Raw genomic sequence first — 14,789 nt, 5'->3', positions numbered from 1 at the left:
ACAGGATAGACTTTCTGTCTCATTCCATCCACCCTCACTTTCTGTCCTAATGAGCTGCCAAAAGGCTGAAACTGCCCTCCCGACTTCTTGAATGTGTAGAGGGCCTACGGAGCAATTACCCATCTCCTTTCTGTGCTTATCATCCCCTGAAATTTGGGTTAAAGATGCTCTCAATTCTTGCTTTTTCTGTTTTTTTATTTGTTTGTTGTTTTTTATATCCTGACTTAAAGCCCTCCCCTCCCCTACAGAGCCACTGCCTACTAGGGTGCAGGTTGTCCTTGTGTGACATGAAGAGGCACCATTCACACTACAGTCTAAATGAGCAGCATCCTGTGTTGAAAGGAATCAACCCTGCAGTCACACACAGGGCCATACCACTCTTTGTGTTTTATTTCTTAATATCCAAAATGACATTGACACTTCCCTCTCAGTGAAGCAGCACACTTGTAAAGGGGTAAGGAACAAATGCAAGAAAAGATCCAAGAGGCAAAGAAAATAATAAAGGTAAATTTTTCTGACCACATTTGACATTTCTAGGTACCATCAACAGACTAAGAGTACAGTTCCCTGAAATGTCTTGCCAGCATTCGAACACCTGCGGTCATGATGCAAATATGGCCAGTAGTGGAGGGAGGGCCAGAAAGCAAGCATACTGCTCATAGACCCAGCACCTGGAAGGCATTTCTCTGAAGGGTGCTTACTTTACCAGCAGGTAATGGGTTAAAACTGTCATCACAGCAGGGACGTGGGATTTAACCGGGCTGCCTTTTTTTCTTCCTTTTATTTATTTATTTATTTATTTATTTTAAATTTGCTATCTTCCCATGTGCCTACCAGAGAGAGGCAGAAATAAAAAGAGAGGGAGAGAGAAAGTAAGACAGCACCCCCCTCCCCCCAGGGAGGATGGCCACTCTACCACCCCTTCTCCATTCTGCTCTCAGGATTTGGGGAATACACTTACCCAAACTCTGTGTGTTTTTTAAGCCACTAGGCCCAGGACTGAAATCACATGGTTGGCCTTTGGGATCCACCTACCTTCACCAACACACCACTGGCTGGCCCCCCAAATGCACTGCTTAAACTATTTATCTTCCAAGGCAAGAATGTGATGTGGTGGTAAAGGCGCTGGATACCCACATGGCTGACCACGGATGGAGTCCCCAACCTGGCAGCTTAAAAATCACACCAAGCATGTGAGCGTGCCCAAAAAATCCCGAGAGGAGAATGGAGGAGAAAATTGTTGCGATATGGTGATTTCTCTCTCTCTCTCTCTCTCTCTCTCTCTCTCTCTCTCTGTTTCCAGCAAGCACACATGTCCTATGGCAAAAACTTAAAAAAATTTTTAAAAACTTACTTTCCAATTGCATTGGTTGATTTTTTTTTAACACACAAAACTCCCTCCCAAAATTGCCTCTCAGTACTGTTCTTAGATCTACTCTCATATAGTGTTGTCCTCTGCTGCCCCTCAATTCCACCACCATCAATAAGCCTGATTTTTCCAAAACCCATACCAGCTTTCCAGTGTCTAAGCCAGGGGGACTCTTCAGTACCTGTGGCTAGTATTTATTGAGTAATAACTGGGGGCCAAACAGTGTTCTTATTGTTTCACATATACTGTCTCTTTTGAGCCACAGACCAATGAAAAGCATTGTGTTCTACAATTATCTTCTTTCTGTGGGTGAGTAAATTAGGGGCTACAGAGATTAAGCAATGTCTAAGGTGCTGGCTGTCTGGGTCTAGAGCCCAGGTTGTAACCTCTTGGTCTAACTGTCCTCAGTCCACGGCCCTTCATGTTGCCCTGACTCCCCCGCAACACTCAGTTCTCTCACTTCACATCCTTCTGCATTTGAACCTGTCCCCACTCTCACCAGCCTTCCTGAGGGAGTGGAGAAAGTGAATCAACCCAAGAAAAACAAACTGAAGGCAGATAGAGAAAAACGCCAGGGAGATGACTACCACCTCCGCAACTGACATCTGCAGTTCTAGACTTGCAGACCACAAAAGCCCCTTATTTCATCAAGCAAGATGTGGAGTCTGGAGTTTGCTTGTAAGGTCCAGGCTCATGTGGCCAATTACCGGCAGAGCAGGAATTAGAATCAAGGCAGATCTTTGCCATTCGTTTCAGAGACCCTCATTGCACCCCACTCTTCTGCCCTATCTCTGGTTCTGACAAATACACGAGGGATCCTGTTATCCACAGGGCTTTCAGGTGGCTTCCCTCACCTACCTGCATCCTATGGCAACAGCTCCTGTCAGTTGCTTTACTCTTGCCCCTTAAATCTTCTCTTCACCTCTGCATGATTACATCCTTAGCCTGGGGCTCAAAGTCTTCTCAGAGCCCATCTTCTGCCCACCTGTCCACCTGTGGTCCTGGTTTTTCTAAGCTATTAGCCACTTGGACTCTAGGTCACATCCTTCTTCTACAGGGGATGTTGGCAGCAGGATACAAAGGCCATTAGTAAATCAATAACCCTTTATTTAGAAAAGGGAGGAGTGAAGGGAGGGACCTGGAGTTTTTAATTCAGATCTAGCAACTCCTAGGGCATTATCAGGAGCATTCTAAAAATAGATGATGCCGCTACCATTGGAACTTTACAGCTTCCTGCCCATAAACAGGAGCAGCTTGACACGGGTGGGATCATTAGCCGAAATCTCTCTCTCCCGTGGCTGTTATGTCTTCCTCTAACTCTCTCACACCATATGTATTATCTAGCGCTGTGAGGCTCTTTGTTTCTTTTATCCTCGCCTCCTCTCACTTCTCTCCACATATCTTTTGGATATAGATTGAACTTCCGCCCATCAGTGCTTTTCTATCTCACACACTGACGACTTCTGTCGGTGTATGAAGTCTCAGTTGTCAATGTAGCCACATGGAGTATTCATAAACACACATCTTTCTCATCTGGTAAAAGATGATCTTTGAAAAGTCAGCACATGTCCTAGGGCCCTTCATGCCTCTTACCAGCCTTTGGGAGACTCCTACCATTATTCTGTCCTTACCCCTGTTTTAATCCAAATGTGTCCACACAGAAAACAAGGACACAGTTCTGCAGACAAGTGTATGAGTGGGACCAGAGTAGTGGTGACGTGACCACTTGCTTTAAAGCCAAGACTAAGATGTCTGAAATAACATACGTAAGATTTAGCCACCTCACATCATAATTCTGCATCTGCTTTGATCCAGCAAGTGTACATCTGGGCAATTATTTGGAGTTATTGACACAAAGATGCAGCTACGAGGATGCTTGTCGGCTGGCAACTGGGAGAGAGAAAGTGCCGAATGGCACCATGTACTAATAATCTATTACCGTGTAACAAATCACCCTAAAGCTTAGCAGCCAAAACCAACAATGAACATTTATTTCTCGTGCAATTCCTGTGGTCAGGAATTTGGGTGATTCTGGCTCTGAGTTTCATGAGCTTGCTGTTCTCATGTCGGCTAGGGTTGTGGTCATCTGAAAGTTTGACTGGGACGAGAAAACTCACGGCTAAGGTGGCTCATTATCAAGGCCGGCGCATTGGTGCTGGATGCTGTTAGGAGGTCTCTGTTCTTCACACAGCGAGAGAAAACTCACAGCTAAGGTGGCTAATTATCAAGGCTGGCGCATTGGTGCTGGGTGCTGTTAGGAGGTCTCTGTTCTTCACACAGCCCTCTCCACAGGCAGTTGGAATATTTGTCTACATATGATGAGATAGCTTGTGGATACAGCAAGTCTAAATGGGAAATGTGTCTGTGTCTGAAACACACCTTATACATATATCCTAAAGATCGCTTTATACATTTTTCTATTTTGACTGCAACTTGCCACATTAGATTAGATGTAGAATTGTAGACTTGTGGGATCAGTAAGTGGCATGGTGGTTAAGGAGCTGGATTCCCACATGACTGACTGCAGTTTGAGTCCTGGACCTGGTGGCTTGAAAATGACAACAAATAAATAGCTAAATAAATAAATAAATGTTAAAAAAGAAAAAAAAAAACACAAATAAAGACTCTTGCGGCATTATGTAGATGATCAAAAAATTTCGATTTTTGGAGCAGTTCAATTTTGAGTTTCCAAATTAGGGATGCTCAACCTATGTGTGTATGTATATATACCAAAACATATATGTAGTTATCATTGGTTAGTAGGTTTATGGGTAGTTAAAATTTCCTTCATTTTGGTTCATCTGTTTTTCTTTAAATTCCTATATTTTACACTCATTACCTTTGTAACGAGGGAAAAAAGAGTTTCAGAAGCTAGCTTGAGGGCTCAATTAAAAGTAATTAGAACTTCTAACATCCTGTATTAGGGAGTCAGGGATGCCGGTTCCTCAGTCCATTGAATGAGTTCATTTTACTGATTGCCCGCTGCCTCTTTCTTTTTCTTTCTTTCGCTCTTTATTTCTTTGTTACTTTCTTCTCTCTCTCTCGCTCTTTTCTGTATTATTGCCAGAGGGTACATGCACTCACCAGAGACAGACAGAGAGAGAGAGAAGGAGAAATTTTCACCTAATGGGGGCATGGTCATACCACAATTCCTTCTCCCTTTCTTCATCCTGCCAGAACTTGGGGCATCCACATACACAGGCCTAGTATGATTTTAAGCCTCCAGGACTGGGATTTGAACTGTGGTCAGCCATGTGGGACATGGCAAAATTTGAAGCATTTTATGAATTTGCATGTAGTCCATGCATAGGAACCATGCTAATCTTCTCTGTATTCCAATTGCTGTATATGTACTGCTGAAGTAAGCACTGCTTCTTTCTTTTGAACAATTTTTGTTTTTAATGTGCCAGAGGGCATGTGCACTCATTGGAGAGGAAGAGAGAGAGAAAGAGAGAAAGAAAAGAAAGAACGAATGAACCCTCATGGAGAACAGCCACGATACAATCCCCTCTCCTTCTTTCAGGACCATGGGCATGCATACACATGTACCTGGCATGTTTTTCAAGCAGCCAAGTGGAAGACTTGAACCACTCAGTCAGCCATGGGGTCCAGTCTCCGTAACCACCATGGGCTGGACTCTCCCTCTTTCTTAAACACCATCATTTCTTAGCTTTCCTGACCCCACACCATTTTTCATGCTTTCTAGGTGACCACTCCTGTAGATTTATTCATCCTACACCAGATCACTAAATGTTGAAGAATCTCAAAGCTTAGCTTTAGGCCTTTTTTCCTTCTCATTGTACACTCTGCCTAGGTGACCTCATCCACATCCAAGGCTTCACAGGTAGTCAGCCGTAGAGAACACGGAAGTCATACATCTAGCCTTCCTCCTGAATTTGTGTTCTATGAATTCAATGGAATGTCTCAAAACTTCCTCAGATTCAACATATCTATCATGGAAAAAAGAAAAATAATTAATCTATTCTTGTAGTTCTCAATCCTGGGTATTCATTGGAATCATTTGGAAAACCTTTAAAAATACCAATATCTGGATGCCCATGGTTCTGGTTTAAAAACTCTGGTGTCAGGAGCCAGCAGGTGGCATGGTGGTTAAGGCACAGGACTTCCACATGGCCAACCACAGTTCAAGTCCCAGACCCAGCAGCTTAAAAATCATGACAGGCCCATCTGTGTGCATGCCCCAAATCTCAAGATTAGAATGAAGGAGAAGGAATTGTGGCATATTCATCCCCTTTGGAGGGTAATTTCTCACTTTCCTTCTTTCTGTCTCCCTTCTCTCTCTATGATGAGTATACTCACCCTATGGAAAAAACTAAAAATAAAAAACAAAGCAAGACAAACAAACAAACAAACTCTGGAGTCAGGCCTAGACAACAGTATTTTTAAAAGTCTCAATGGATTTTAATAAGTAGGAAGTATTGAGTGCCACTGATCTACTTATTCAATAGAAACCTGGTAATCTTTTTTTTTTTTTAAGGTTTTTTTTTAGGTATTTCTTCCATGAGTGAAAGAGATAGGGAGAGAAACAGAGAGACAGCACCTCTCATAGTTCTTGAGACCACAATCTACTGTCAGCTTCAGCCAGCTCTGGAACATGTACACCTGTGAGCCCAGCACACTCAAGGAGGTCTCCAGACACAAACCTGGAACCTTTCTATATTGATAAGCCTTGCAGAGCATTGTGTTTTACTGCTGCACCCCCATCTAGTCCCTAACCATTTTTCACATTCCCCTCTTCTTTGCAATTTACATGTAACCTCTCATCAAGTTTCATTAGTTTTACCTCTAAAATGTTGCCCAAAGTTATCCCTACATGTTTGTCCCCACGGCCACCACAATAATCTAAACTACCATCTGTCATCTGGACCTTCAGTGAATTCTGCATTCATGGGTATGAACATGTCTTCTTCTTTCCCCTCTTGTGGTGGACACATTCTGAAGTGATACTCGGTGAGTCATGCCCTCATTGGATCCCCTCCCCTTGAGTAAAGGAAGGCCCTGTGACCTCCTTCTAACCAACAGAATACAGCAAAGATGTTGGATGTCACTCTCACAATTATATAAGATTCTATTTTCGCACACTGGAGTGACGGAGAGTCTCTTGACCACCTTGAGGAAGCCAACAACCATGTCATAAACTGGCTATATGGACGGTCATGTGGCAGGGACCTGTGCATGGCCTCTAAACCATGAGGGCAACTTCCAGCTGACAGTCAGTAAGCAACTGGGCCCCTTGGGCCTCTAACTACAAAGAAATAATTTCTACGAACACCCTGAACGACCTTGGAAGTGGATTTTTCCCTAGTCAAGATTTCAGGTGAGGGACCAGCAGTTAGCGTAATGGCCACATTGCTGAACTCCCATGTAGTTGACCGTGGTTCAAGTCTCGGATCTGGTGGCTTAAACTCACACCAGGCGCGTGTGCATGCATGCTCAAGATCCCGAGAGGAGAATGGAGGAGAAGGGATTGTGTCATGGCCATTCCCCTTGGAGGGTGATTTCTCACTTTCTGTCTCTCTGTCTCTTTCTGTCTTTCTGGCAAGCACACGCGCCCTATAGCAAAAACCTCTCCAAAAAAAAAAAAAGAAGGAAAAAGATTCCAGGTGAGTCTAACCTAGCCACCTATCCTTTGCTGTAGTCTATGAAACCCTGAGCAAAGGATCCAACTAAGCCATGCATATTCTCCTGACTCATAGAAACTGTGAAATAATTAATGTGTATTGGTTTAAGTCACAAGATTTGTGGGTAATCTGTTCTAGAACTAATATAATATTTCTAATAATATTAGAAAATGAATATTCTTTCTTACTGTCAACCCCAAAACCTATAAATATTTAAATGGCTTCCTCTCTCTCTCTCTCTCTCTCTCTCTCTCTCTCTCTCAAATCAAAATGAGCCCAGATCTATGAATCTTCTGGCCCCTACCTATTTCTCTGGTTGTGTATACATTCTATCTTACTCTCTGTACATTAGCCACATCGACCTTTTTTAAGGGCTTAGGACTTTCCTGTGCCCTTTGACTACAGGGCATTTGCTCCTGACACTGTCATTTTTCTGAAGGTTCTACTGGGCTGTTGGAAATGTCATGACATCCTTTTTCTGGTTTTCTATGCAAAAATGCATCATGACTTTTCCAACGACCCAGTATTTACTTAGTTATCTTTTACTCAACCCACAGTACTGAGTTTCAGCATCATTTTTAAAAATTTTTCTACAGGACATGTGTGCTCTCCAGATAGAGAGAAAGAGAGAGAAAGAGAGAAAGCACCTCCCAGGGGAATGGCCAAGCTGAAATTCCCTTCTCTTCCATTTTCCTTTCAGGATGTTTTTGGGCATGCACACACATGCAGTCAGCATGTTTCTTCTCAAGCCACCAAGTCTAGGACTTGACCTATGTAGTTGGCCATGTGGGATCCAGATACCTCAACTACCATGCTACTGGCTGGCCCCCAGCATCACTATTTTAAGGAAGCCTTCTTTGAATTGCTCTGTCAGGGTCAAATGTCCAGTTATAATGTCTTATAACATTTTATCATTTAATTTATCCATTTTCATTTATGATTTTATTTATTTGTTTGGATTACTTTTTGGTCAAGCTCTGTTTTCCCTACTAGTCTGTAAGTTCCATGAAGGCTGCAGCATTACTCATGTTGGCTCATCATTTTACCCCTGTATCATATTAAGGCACACCTAAAAGTATTCAAAAGGTTCCTTAAATCAATGAAAGGTGAATTAGACATGGTTTTTTGGACCTTACCTCACACCAGTACACTTAGGTTAGAGCACGGATCAACAGATCCTAATTAGATCAAGGTGTATAAAGCTGATCCTCTGTCCAGATGCAACCAGGGAGCTCCAGACATAGAATAGGCTTTTGGAAAAACAAAATTTAGCCAGAAAAATATCCAAACATTTTTTGCTCTCCAAACAAAATGTTGTTCTTCAAACTATTCAGTGACTGTCTATGCTTCTATTATATGTCAAGAAATACTGGAGATATGATGAAAGATGAAAAATCTTCTTAGAATCATGGCCTCTCTTCTGGTTGCTTCTCTAGTTCTTCTCTTCTCCTGTTTTTGTTTGTTTGTTTGTTTAGGTTTTTGCCATAGCACACATGTGCTCACATGTAGGAGACAGAGAGAGGGAAAGTGAGAAATCAGCCCCCCGGATGGCCATGCCACAATCCCTTCTCCTCCATTCTCCTCTTAGGATTTTGGGCCTGGACACACGCACATGCCTGGAGTGATTTTCAAGTCACCAGTTCTGACACTTGAACCATGGTAGACCATATAAGAGTCCAGTGCCTTAACCACTACACCACCATCTGGCCCTTCTCCTCTGTTACAGTGGTGTCCAACAATATGTAAGGGAAACACGTTAGGTACTATGTAGGCTGCCAAGAAGTACAAGGCAAACTCTCTGACTTCCAATGACAGGGAAAAAGTCAATTTGGAGTCTCAAGAGAAAACTGGAAACAAATCTTCCACTTTCTCTTTTATTGAAGAAATGGCCCTTTATGATACAATTGATGAAGGTGAAATTGCCTGAAGAATCCTGTTAAAAGTGGAACATGTTAGGAGAAAATAAACACAGGGCATAGATGTGCCATCATAAGTTTGGTCCTCTACAACTCCCAGACATCTCAGTTCTATTCATTGCCTGTCTTATATACTATGAGATACTAGTATTATTTTTATCCCTTACACTTATTCTATAAGCTATTGAGTAATTTATTTATTTTCATGAGGCTTACATTCTAGTGTGTGGGGGGGGAGTCTGTGGAAAGCATATATATATCAATCAAAAGGGAGTAAGTGCCATGAGAAGTAGAATGGCAGCGGGGTGTGCAGTTTTACAGAGAATATTCAAGTAATGGTTGCATTTGCAATGACTTGAAGTACATCTGGTAAGAACCTGGGAGGGCATTTTGAGGGAAAAGTATGTCAAGCCAAAGGAGGAGTGAGTACAGGCAGGAGCTTGCTAGGGGAACAGCAAAGAGGCCTGTGTGACCACAGAGTAGAGTGGAAGAGTAGGAGCAAATGAGGGCAGACAGAGAGAGCGCATGTTCTGCAAGACCCTCGAGAAACCTAAGGTATTAACCTGAGTTAGACACTGTGTTGTACAAGGCTTCCTCTGGCTGCTGTGATGAGAATACTTAGGATTCTATGACACCGGTAGAGACCAGTGCAGAGACTGGAACAATGGACTGAGTAGACGATGACAGTGGCTTACACTAGGATGACAGCTACGAAGATGGCAAAAACGGGTTGAATTTTCTGTATCATTTTACACAGAGGGCCATTCGTGTCTGCTGATATGTTCCGTGGAGAAAATAAGGCAAAGGACTTTGGCCATATTCTAGAATTGAGTGTATTTTTTTTTTAATAAGACATTCTTCATTCTTTCCACCCTGTTTTTGTACGACATCAATAAAACAATTTTGGGGCCTGCTTGAATCTCACATTTGACAACCTAAATAAAATTTTAAAATGATCATGCTAGGAAGGTTTTGTTTCCCACTCTGAAAATGCTATCTGCCTTTTCTGTATTTCCACTGAAGAAAGATAAGAGAAAGGACGTGAGCAGTGGCATGATGGACTCCACTTGGATACAAAGAAATCCAGAGCAGATGCTGTGAGTTGCTAAATATGGGGATGAATCCTTAAAACGGTCCTCAATTCCATTCTGCCTGGGGCATCTGGGGGAGGATTAGGGTCACTCCAGTCTCCTGCCATCTCTTGGGCCTTGGACAGAACAGATGAGCAAACAGTATCAGATAATCACCCTCTCTGCTGTTCTTATGGCCTGTGAAGTTGCCCTTAGAAAGTCAAACAAAAAATGCTTCAGTGGACATGGCCAATGTTGGAAACCAAAAGTACCACTGCGCTACTTATTTGTAGCACTAGTCATTGATTTTCCTCAAGTTTGGCCTACAGCTCCATTCTGTAAAATAATTACCAGGCTGCCAAATTAAAAAGTTTACGACCACACCCATTTGGGAGCCATGAGCTATAATAAAGGTGAAAGGTCTATACATGTGCTTTTCTCTCTCCTACTCCCATCTTACAATGAGTGAAAAATCTCTAAGGGTATTTTTTGTCTTTTCCTAATAATATTAATTTGGTGATAAAAATAGAATGCAATATCTAAGTGAAACGTGTGTATGGGATATGAGTTTGCGTGTCAGGATTATGAAGGGAGATGTCAGATACTCAAAAGGAGAAAAGATAAAAAATAAAATGGACGTTCTTTCTTTTGACTCTCAGAAACCTTTTAATTGCCACACGTAAAGGGCATTTGTAGGACTACGCTGACTTTTCTAGCTGCATGTGACTTTGGTATGACTCCCCTTCCTGAAACACCCTTTTAGCCAATAACTGTTCAATGACGACTGAGCTTCTGTTACGTGTCAACAAAAATTGGAATGCAATGAAGGATGAAGAATCTTTTTACAATCATGGCCTCTTCTGGTTCCTTCTCTGCTAGTCCATCTATGTTCTCCTGTTTTCCTTTGCCCATCCTTCAAACAGAGTAGACACCACTTGCCATCCTCATCCCCAAGGTATCTGAACTCCCACAGTGTTCTCTGCTCTCCCTAGACCAGTGTCTCCCAGTTGTACATCTCAAGCCAAGGCCTTACACCTGAGCTCCAGAACTCTGTGTGTGTGCACATGTGTATGAACATTATTGTATTTGTTGAAAAACTGACCACATGCTCATTGCAGTAAGTAAAGCAATACAGAGAGAATGGTAAGTATTTCTTCTTTCCCTCTCAGTGTCACTGCTATGAATAAGGAATGTTAACAGCTTAATACATGTCATTAAGCAACTTTCTTCATCCATACTTATATAAATATCTCTCTCTCTCTCTCTATATATATATATATAGTATATGTTTATGTGTATATAGAAAAAGAATATATGGGGACCAGCAGATAGTGTAATGGTTATGTCGCTGGACTCCCATGTAGTCAACTGCAGCTTGAGTCCTAGACTTGGTGGCTTGAAAATCATGCCGGGTACATGTGAGTGTATGCTCAGAACCCCAAGAGGAGAATGGATGAGAAGGCCTCCTACAGCATGGCCATTCCCTCTGGGGGGTGATTTCTTGCTTTCTGTCTCTCTGTCTCTTGTAAGTGTTCATGCCCTATAGCAAAAATCTGTAAAATAAAACAGAATATATGTATATGTACATATAAATAGAAATAAAAATACAGATATAGATATATACAATCTCTCCTATGGTCTCTTAAGCAAGGTAACAGGTTGTATTATGTGGGGAATTGATATTCCCAAGAGGAGTAGAAACTTCCTGTCCTCTTCCATTTCTGGAGCTGCTACAGCAGTACTTCTGCCATCATCTATTGCTCAAAAGCAGGTCAATCCAGATTCAGGAATGGAAAGAGTAGTTTCTACTTAACAGGGAATATATATATATATATAGTATATGTTTATGTGTAATCTGTATGTAGACATTTGTATATAAATTTTTCCTAGACATCTTAATTTTAAACATTTTATATTTAGACTTTAAACACAAATTTCAATGACCCTGCTTTATGTTTTTTCTGTTTTGAACTTAGAATCATGCAACAGCTTCCTAACTCATCAATCTACCCTCCCCCTCAAATCACCATATTCATATCCATCCTTTCTGCCCTACTACTTATTGTTCTAGAATGCAAATTTGATCTGCTTAAAATCCTTCAGTGGCTCCTCATTGCTTATATTAAAAAGTTTAAACACCTTTCCCTTGCACACAAGGGCTGCCAGATCTGGCTTCAATCTTTCTAGCTTCAGTTCTTACTTCTTGCACACCATTAATGTGCCCATAATCCAACACCTTGTTTCCCATTCTATTCATTCTATGCTTCAGGTAAATTCTATGCTCTCTCTTGTCTCTGTCCTTTTTGCATATTTTCTTCCCTCTTCCTTCAATAAGTGTATATTAGTCTGGTCTCAGGCTGCCATAACAAAAATACCACAGACCGGGTGACTAAAATAAAAGAATTTTATTTTCTCACAATACTAAAAGGCCAGAGGGTCCAAGATGAAGGACCAGTAGGGTTCCCTTTTGTGTGTGTGTGTGTAATTTGTTTTAGAGACAGTGCATGCTATGGGTGTGTATGCTCACCAGAGAGACAGAGAGATAGAAAGCAAAAAATCACTCCTCGGCGGGGATGACCATACTACAGTCTCTTCTCCTCCATATTCCTCTTGAGATTTTGGGCATGCACACACATGCACCTTATGTGAGTTTCACTTTGCTGGGTCTGGGACTCAAACTGTGGTCAGCCATGTGGGAGTCCAATGACATAACTGCTATGGCATCTACAGGTCCCAGTAGGGTTCTATTTTTGGTAAGGGCTCTTTTTCTGGCTTGAAGATGGCCACCTTCTCATGTGTCTTCACATGACAGAGAAAAAGATCTCTGATAGGTCATAACTCTACCAGATTAGGGCCCCACATTCATGACCGCATTTAACCTTATTTACTTCTTAAATACTTCATCTCCAGATACAGCCATATTAGGGGTTAGGACTCCAACATATGAATTAGTAGAGTGGGGAGGGTGGATTTTCCCTTCTTTCCAGTACAGAAGTGGAGAGTGGATAAACTGAGCCCAACTTTCTAGGTTTGAATCCTATCATTTAGTCTTTCCCTGATTTTGAGCAGGTTACTTAACCTATTATGTTTCAGGTTCCCTGTTGCAGTGGTTCTCTAGCATATGTACACATCAGAACCAACTAAAGGACTTATTAAAGCACAGCTTCCTGAAGCCCACTCCCAGAGCTTCTGAGTCTGGGATGGGGACTGAGAATTTGTGTTCCTAACGAGTTCCTAACAAGTTCCCCAGTGATGATGATATCATTGTTATACCATACTCAGAGAACCACTTCCCTAAAATAAAATGGGGCTAATATTAGCAGCTACTTAATAGATTTGTCATTGGAACAATTAGATGAGTTATGGGGTAAAATACTCAAAGCAGTGACAGGTTATACTAATTGTCCAATGAATGTTAGGTGTCATTATTATTCTCTGCTTGGCAAAATTGTGCATGTTTGTCTTCACTCAACTTAAACTTAATTTCCTGGAACACTTTTCTGATTCCCTCTGCAGAGTTTGGAGTCTTATACCTTTAGGCTCCTTACCTTACCATAGAACCCCGCAAGTAGGATCACACAATTTACACCTTGCGAACTTGCCTCTGTCTCCCTCGGACAGTGAACCTAAAGATAGGAGTCTCATATTATTTACCTGTGACTTACCAGTATGTGCCTAACACAAAGAGGCTGCCCAATGAGTATATATTTTTTTTATTTCGGAGAGGGATTTTTGCTATAGCCCTATATGCATTCACCAGAGAGACAGACAGAGAGAGAGAGACAGACAGAAAATAAGAAATCACCTCTCCAAGTGGGGAGTGGCTCTACTGCAATCCCTTCTCCTCCATTCTCCACTCGGATCTTGAGCATGCATGCACATGTGCCTGGCATGAGTTTTAAGCTGCTGGAATGGGGACTTGAGCCACAGTTGACTATGTGGGAGTCCAGCGACATAACCATTAAGTCATCTGCTGGTCCCAATGAATGTATTTTAAATGAGAAAATTTACACAGAGTCTCATGTGTCCTGGAAGGTTATGCAGGGCTAGCTGGACACAGTAGGGCAGTTGTTTAGGTTTCTACCTAAATTCTAATACATAAGATTTTCTCTTTGGAAAATGGCTTTCAATTTTGACAAGATATTAGAATTACCTTTTAAGACATGCTTATACCTAGGTCCTTCCACAGATCAATCAGTGCACAGTCTAGCACTGGTAAGTGTCAAAGTTCACTAGTTGATTCTAATGTACATCTAGGCTAAAACTACTGAGCTAGGGAAATGCAATCTATTGAAACGTGCATTTCATTCCATGCTATCAGTCCTCTGCTCCTGACCATGCATTTGTTTCTCTTATTTTACTATAAATTGCCAGCTTTGAGCAGTTTTGAAAAGGGGTAAATAGAGAAATTAGCATTTGTAGAGCACTTTACAGTTTTCAAAGCACTTTCATACTCAGTGTGTCATCAAAATCTTAAAATAACCTAGTGAGGAAGGTATCATTATTCTTTACAAATGCTGTGAGGCATCAGCCCAGAGAGGGAGGTACAGCAACCCCTTTTAAAAGAAGCAACAAATCAGCAAAATGCCATCTGCCAGATTTTTTTGCTCTCGGCCTATCTGTTACCATCAATGTACCTATGGGCCATTTTCGCTGTTCATCCATGACTAGGACTTTGAATATTTTCTCTACTTGGCTTTGTGTGTGCCCTGTTCCATGGCTGGTCAAAGACTCCTGCTTTGCCCTTTGGCATCCGAGATTGGCTTGGCTTTTTGCCAGCTGCTTTTTAGGA

The 14,789-nt window shown here is 41.8% G+C and overlaps 1 protein-coding gene and 1 non-coding gene across 2 annotated transcripts in view; both read right to left on the bottom strand.

The window, feature by feature from the left end:
- Positions 1 to 14,789, bottom strand: part of BRINP2 (BMP/retinoic acid inducible neural specific 2) — a 137,204-nt gene that overhangs the window by 94,124 nt on the left and 28,291 nt on the right. The gene's annotated exons all lie outside the window — the stretch shown is intronic.
- LOC114010099 (U6 spliceosomal RNA) lies at positions 4,635 to 4,738 on the bottom strand. The gene has a single exon (XR_003551486.1). It is a non-coding gene; the product is annotated as a U6 spliceosomal RNA (small nuclear RNA).

Source organism: Tupaia chinensis, unplaced genomic scaffold (genome assembly GCF_000334495.1).
Source record: "Tupaia chinensis unplaced genomic scaffold, TupChi_1.0 Scaffold000710_1, whole genome shotgun sequence".
NCBI lineage: Eukaryota > Metazoa > Chordata > Mammalia > Scandentia > Tupaiidae > Tupaia > Tupaia belangeri.
Note: the sequence above shows the minus strand (reverse complement) of the source record. Positions and strands in the feature narration are given on the sequence as shown.